We start from the raw sequence: 7,868 nt of genomic DNA, 5'->3' as shown, positions 1-7,868 counted from the left end.
GTCAAGGCAGATAACTTGTTGAGTCTTCCAGATACTTTCTTATCTGTGGCTCTTCCTCCTAACCTCACACAGTGGAAGAAATATGCAAAACCTTGGAGAAGAATAAATCAGGCTTCATAAGGAACAACTTGCATTAATCAAATATATGCATCAACCTTTTCTTTACTATACAATCCTTATTTACGACAAACATCCAAGATCACAGGTTGCTAAAATCAGATGCATGTTCCATATGAAGAGATTTCACCACCCCTCTTCTTTTTGCCCTGGCTAATTTGCAATTGAAAGCAACTTTTCAAGCACTTAAAATGAGAGAGCTGGGGAAATAATGAGATGATGATAGAGGAGTTCAATGTTACAAAAAAGCCTGTAATATTTGTTTAACAACTGTTCGCCTTTGAGAAAAAAATAATGTGAACTAATAATAAGGATAAGCACAGCCTTCTATTCTGGCATTATGCCAAAGACTTTTACAGAGAAGTGTCGATGTATGCAAGATTCATAGAGGTTAATAGATTTTTAAGACCAGAATATCATCTGGTTTTCTGTATGATTTAGCCATTTAATTTCATCTAGCATTGAGTTTAAGAACTTGTGACTGACTGCAAAATACCCTTTAGGAAAGAGAAAAAAACCCCATTCGGTTTTGACGTAAAAGTGCAAATAAAACCCCATCCCTTTCTATACATAGTGTTATCACTGTATATTCTGATTGCTGGAGCGGGTGCTTTTATCTTCTGAATTCAAGTGCCTTATTAAAAAGAAACACGCTCGGTAGTTAGAGAACTATATACAGGGCACATACATCTCCTGGAGTACGATTCTTTAAGATACACTAAAAACTTTAAGCTTCTTGTAGGTTTGGTCGTAAGGTGGAATTTCCTGTCTGTAAAATCATTCCTATAGCTCTTCTCTGGACACTCTTCAAGCTTTTACTATCTTTTTTGAAGAATAGATATCAGACTGCATTTTGGCAATGGTGTCAGTAACTCTGTGGACAGAGATAATACAGCTCTCTCCCCCTGTTTGATGATTCATGTTTGTAAACCCCCAGACTTACATTAATTCTTTCGGCTGTAGCACCAGATGAGAAAATACTTCCATTGAAAAAATATTACTGCCTTTTCAGGCTCAGTGCTTCTTAAAGTATTGTCTCCCTAATGTTAAATCTTGTACTTTTTATCCCTAGGTGTTTGGCTTTGCATTTGGTTATATTAAAATGCGTGTTATTTCTTCCCAGTTTACTAAACGATGCAGAGGATCCTGTACAAACGACCTGTCGTCATGGGTTTTTTACCATTCCATCTGTTTTTGTGGCACCTGCAAACCTTATCAACAATTATTTTATATTTTCTTATGTGCTTTTGTCAATGATTTACGGCTGCACTGGAGCAAGAGCTCGTCTCTGTGAGACCTCAGTGGAAACATACTTGATTATGATTCTCTAGTAATTACTCTGTTGGATATTTATCATTCGTATATCACATATCATATCGTCTTATGATAGTGAGAAATTTGCATGGTAATATGTGGAAAATTGTACAGACATTCAGCCTGATCAGGCTAATAAATGTACCTTTAATCAGCCCATCATCTCTTAAGAAAGGAAATGAGGCCAGCAAGAACTATTTTATGTAAAACAAAATATAAAAAATGTCAAATTAAATACATTATATTCTCACCCTTTATTTTTCATATCAGTTATCCCATTATTGTGGTAGACTCAGTGTCATCTTTACAGGTTTATTCTAATGACTGTTTTAAAATACGAATTTACTTGCCATCCTTTAGAACTTCCCTGTCATTCTGAAATTTTAAAGTGTTACCAGGAACAACCCTCACAATTATTTTAATACTCTTGGATTCAAGTGATTAGGACTCTACTTCTTTGTAAAAAAATGGCCTTGTTATAGTTGTCTAACTTGTTTCTGAAGCCTGTTTAGTTCTAGGAGTGCAAATGACTTTGTGACCACTTTTCTTCTGTTAAAGAGTACATGAAGTAAGAAGTTATAAACCCAGTTACCGACTTACAATGTAGCTATAAGCTAAATTATTGACATATTGAATTCCCCATATATTTCTTTGAAGGTACAAATGAGTGACCTCAGTCTCAGGCCAGTCTGGGGCTGGTTTTCCATCCCTTTTTAGAAGAAGAAATGCAAGCAGGAGAGGGGGAAGAAAAAAAAAAATCCCACGAGGTTCACCGTGTGCATTTTCCTTTTCTTTTCTTTTTTTTTTTTTTTGAAACCGTTGCCAAAGATGATGGGTGCTTCATGGGCTGAAAGAGCGCTGGGATGAGAAGATGCTGGCCAAGGCAGGGTGCTGGGACAAGAACACCCCTGTCCCTGTCTGCCCCGCTCCCGGCCAGTTTGGGAGCCGTGCTGCCACCGCTTGCTCCTCGGCCAGGGGTGCAGCCCCAAAATCCCAACATCTGCAAATTCAACTTCTTGCCCTTTCTGTCTGTGTTTATCCTTGTGTATTTCATTTAATTATTTTCTTCTACCTCCATAAATAAAAACAGGTCCTTATGCCTGTTCAGTGCCAAAACATACAGTTTGTCACCTTTGGCAGCGCATGAGCAAATTTTGTGCCAAAAAGGCAAACCAAGGCACTCCAGTGGCTTTGCCACAGCACCCTGCCCCGCGTGAGCATATGTACCAAATATAGTACTGTATGCAGACTGCCCTCGAGGTGAGGAGTGCTTCCTTGAGTACATTTTATAGTCACTACCTAGCAGGTATATAGACGTTTAGTAAAGTACTGAGGTTCAATACCGCATTTTCTGCTCTTCGGTCTACACCCAGAAAGATTAAGAGCATGAGATTTAAGTTTTATTTTTAATGAGCTTACACATCCTTAAAGCTAATTTTCCTATGGACCTGAAAAACAACGTGATGAACTTAAGTACCCATCGACTGTGATTTTAGACTAGATTTAAGCAGGCCAATTCCTACATAGTGTTATTATCCAGCGTGCATTGCTGAGTGTAAAGAGGACAACGGTTCAACAAGGAATAAAAACGAATTTCATGTTTTAACATTAGAAAGAGTAAAGAAGATCATGTATTAATTAAATAAAAGACTAAACAGGACAAACCTTTGGAACAACAGACATAACATTTAAGAATAAAATCAACATGGCAGGGTAAAGGTCGGAGAAGATCAAGTAAGACGCTAATAGTTGTGCTTTTTCCATTTTCTTATCGATCAATATTATGTTTTTCCCAGTGAAAATGCAACAGCAGAGTTATTGCTGACCTTTTCCTCACCCTTCCATTGTGTATAAAATCACAGCAAAATAACAAACAACTTCATAAGCTGCAGAGTTTTTTGAGCCAAAAAGCATATGTCCAGAAAATAATTGTTTAAAACATGCAGAGAAAAAACGTTCTTTCTATGGTAAAAGGTAATCTACTTCTCTCCTAATTACACATGTGAAAAACTTTGTGCCAGCTTAAACGTCAATAGTTACACATCCTTTTCAGAAAATTCAGCAATAAACTTTGTTAGCACTTTAAATAATTGTCAGGTCAAATACACTCTCAGTAACAAGAATAGGAATCAAGTATATAGTTCAATAAGGAATAGAACTGGACACGTACTTTTCAGTTGTTATAATATTTTTTCTGATTTTTAGTTTCTTCCTTTTCACTTTAGTGCACTATGGATCAAAATCTTGTTTATTAAAAATTATTACCCATATTGCCATTTTAAAAACTAAGAAAAAGCTTTTGTAAGAATTTTACGACATTACTCACTAATAAGGACATGGATGGCCACAGTGAGCAATTCAATAAGATAATTGTGTTTTCTGTTCCAGCAAAAGGACACTTTCCACTTTCTGTCCCTGCCACCAGGAAGAATGACAGAGAAATTGAGGCAAAGAATAAGAGAAATTTAAAAAAAATTAGGAAACAAATAATTTACAGTGATTTTACTTATTCCACAACAAATAAAGTGTGTATTTTATCCCTTTTTGTATTTTTATTTTGATCAGTTAAAGTAAGATTGGGAACAGAATAAAAGTTTACATATAGAAAGCTGAACTGATTCATCATTGTGAGTGTCAGCATAAACCACAGAGTTGTTATGACATAACATAAAGAAACACCACTTTCAAGTAAAGGAAGACATGTTTATATTTTTCTACTGTAAAAGTATTTGCAGATCCCTGTAATAATATCTCTATTATTTAGAGATAATAAAAAATAGCTAACTTATTTATTGAAAAATATTCACAGTTGTCCTTTCAAAAATATATACTGAAAACACCATCAGAAGTTAGTAGCTGCCTAGTAAAAAGTTTATTGCCATTTCAAATGCGCATGTAGTGAAGATATAATTGCTTTACATACAAATTAGATAATCACAGGATAACCTACATAAAAGTTTAGCTTTATAAACTGTATGGTCTGGTGCTCAATGATACAGTAAGGATATGTTTTCTTGCAGAATGTTATATGCTCACTAGATGTCCCTTTATGTGACATACAGGGTGTGGTGACTTTTGTAGACAAAGGAAGCCTCTTTGTCTTCATAAAAGTTATAGCTCTTTCCCTTATTAAAAGCCACCAAAGAATAGAAGCATATAAGGTAACTTAAGCATCCATGAAAATCTCAGTATTACATCTCAGATTTCAAAACCTGAACATTGGCTACAAAATATTCAAGACATAAATGCTTTGCGGGAGATTAGAAACCTTTCCAGCTCTCCCAGCTTTCTCTGGAGCAGTGATATAGTTGAAATTTACTCTGAAGCCTACGAAGATACGTGATTATTGGGGAATCCCCGCCTTTGTTTAGAAAAGCAGGTCACGGCCAACCTGGCTGCACGAAGACGCTTGAAAATGGAACCTCACTGTATTTCAGGAGTATTCTCAAAATGCAGATGGCAAATGCAGAGTCCTCAGATGCATTATTTATTATCAAGTCTCATAATTCATTTAATGATGTAACTGTTTTACAAGCCTGAGTCATCATCTGTGAATATCTGAGTGTAGTGACATAGAAACTAACCTAATAAAATGTCACTATCGTGCTTTACTGTGCCACAGCAATTCCTGTAGGCAGTATGCAGCTCTCACTTGCTCTCCTCCTGTTCACTATCCTTACCTTCTGCACTAAAGTGAAACTAATGCCACTTGAAGTTACAGAAAACAACCTCCAACAAGAGAGAGGATGTTTTCTTTTCTGGTAGCCCAGCAGTTATAACATTCCCTTGAAACACTGGAAACACACTGGAAACTCACCGAAACGCTGGAACTCCAGACTGGTTCCAGTAAGATCTGTGCAAAAAAGACGATATCTGAATACAATAAAACACTGTAATGGAGTCATAGGAAAATGCAGAACCTTCTATACTTCTTTTCTGCTATTTCTTGTTGTAGATTTACTGCTTCAACCCCATTTTTCCGTATTTTTAACAATCACTAGTACCCCACAACAATTCAAAGCTGAAATGAAAAGCACGTCACAATCCTCCATTGGTGAGACACTGCCCTTGTGGAGGATATTACTGTTTGGATTATCAAATTCTCAAAGTGAATATTTCCCATTGGTAGGCTTCCTGGCTGCTTCAAAATGGCTTTTTTTCCCCTCGCAAAGGTTGCTGTTTAGGGACACTCCTCCAGGGATGCTATGGCTTTGGAATAGGCACACTTCTCTCTCTATTGCCCAAGATGCACAAAAAGGTACTTCTACAGCAAGGAACCACAATATTTCTATTGCAGTAGAGGCCCTTTGGGTGCCAAAAGATTTCATGGGTTGCAGCTCACTCTGCTTCTTCTCCGCCGCATCTTCTCATACCTTTTGGAGGGTTTTTAACTTACATTCCCCTTCCATTTCCTTCCCAGTTTCCTCGCTGGGGTCCCCTCTCTGTTCCTATGCTCTTCTCATTCTGCTTGACTGCCTCTCAAGCTGTCATTTTTTTCAGCCATCCTCCACTTTTTTCCCTCAGCTTGCCATAATTTTACCACAAATATGGTGACGCACAGCTAATTTTAAGTGTCTCTAACTTGTGGGTCACACATTTTCCTTTATTCAAATCGCTTGTTATGTCCCATAATTTTCGGTGGGACTCAGACTCAAGGTCTCTGTGGCAGCGGCTGCATTTTCTCTCCACTTTTGGGTGACACTGCAGATCTTGGCTGCCTGGCTAAAGACGCCTTGGTACTTCTTTCATTTCATCCTGGAAGGAGTCTTGGAAACACAATTGCATTTGAGGTCTGTGCGTAAGAAGCTGAACAGATAGTACAAAGGAGAAAATGTTTGGGTTTTTCTAAGTGGAAGAAGAACACGGAAGAAAGAAAACTATGTCGCAAGATATTTGAGAAGTGGAGCCTCAGTAACGATGGCAAAGATAGGAAAAGGATGCACAGCGTATTGTTTGTTCTCTGTATTTTTCAAAGATGTGACAGCTGGACTGTATATTCGGAAGTCTTCACAGGACATGGACGGTAATCACGGAATTGATCTTTGGTGACAGGACAGGGCAAGGCAGAGCATCACCTGAGCCTGTGAAGCTGGCCCAGGTGACCACAGATCAGACTAGACCCAGCTGGGAGAGAGCAGTTTACTTTCAATACTCATTTTTCTCTGGGCAGATTAATTAGATTCGTGACTACAGTAGAAGGGGATATGAGGACTGTGCTGTTAAAAAGAGTCTCGGCCCTAACCAAACTATGAATTTGCTAAGTGGCCCTGCAATAGCCTTCCACATTTGCTTTTTTTGCAATTTTCTCTGTTATTTTTGTGTAATTTTATAGTTAGGTGCTTTTTTTCTCCAAGGGATGTATGTGATCTTACATTTTCATGGAATTCTCACCACTTGACAGAGCAATGCCTGCTTATGAAGAAGATCACTAGGAGATTTAAATTCCCCATATTCTGAAGCGAATAGGGCTTTACTGGGACCCTGAACTAAGCATTTTATTTGAAAAGGATCCCTTGAAATAATTGACAACTCTAGCTCTTATTACTGCTAGTGGTTTCTGCCAGAAGGGCTAAAGTTTGGAGGAGGAAAGTTACAAAATGTATCTATCTTGTGTTTAAACCTCAGGAATAAAGAATAAAAACTCATATCCTGGGAGAAAAAAAAAAAAAGCATTTTCCAAGAACAGAAAATGCAACGTAGCTGTTTGTGAGCGAGAAATCTAGCACAGTTGCTGTGCGCCCATCAATCAGTGGCTGAGATGAAGCCATTTGTAAAAGTTAATAGAGCAAAGTATAATGAAAGACAAATTGGTGTTATTAGTCTAAAGTTTATGGTTCAATTAAACTAATAATATGCAGTAAAGCAAAAAGAATAATTAGAAATTATGATAAATATACATGGGTTTGTAAAAATACGACAAAACTTTACATATTTTGTTCTTTTTTTTGACTACACTATCTTTTTGATAGCTTTATACACAGTTGCCTTGGGGCATACAAGAAAACTGCAATAGTAAGATTTAAAACAGATAATTACTTGAAACCAAATAGTATTAAATATGCAACATAAAATTTACAGCGGGAATTATCCTGAGAGCTGAACCAATTTGAGATTTTAAAAAATAAAAGGACATTTTAAATTGGTTTCATGAAATTACTTGTTTATCAGCTTTATAAATAGATAAATTATAAATATTTTATAGCTAAGGATTATTATTCCTTTCTCTGAACCTTCTAATATTTACAAAATACATACGATAAACTGATCTATCTACCATGAACCAAACCTTTTACGTCCTCAATACTTTTCTCTCTGGAAATGCATAAAGGAAAAAGAGTCCTTGTCACTTGGCTAGCACCCAGCACTGTCCCCTCCTTGAAGCGTGACAGGGAGACCAAGGAAACTTGTACCCTCTTTTCCGCAGAAAACCAGGTAGA

The sequence above is a fragment of the Haliaeetus albicilla genome, chromosome 3, assembly GCF_947461875.1.
Source record: "Haliaeetus albicilla chromosome 3, bHalAlb1.1, whole genome shotgun sequence".
In the NCBI taxonomy this organism is placed as follows: domain Eukaryota; kingdom Metazoa; phylum Chordata; class Aves; order Accipitriformes; family Accipitridae; genus Haliaeetus; species Haliaeetus albicilla.
This window is presented reverse-complemented; position numbering follows the sequence as displayed.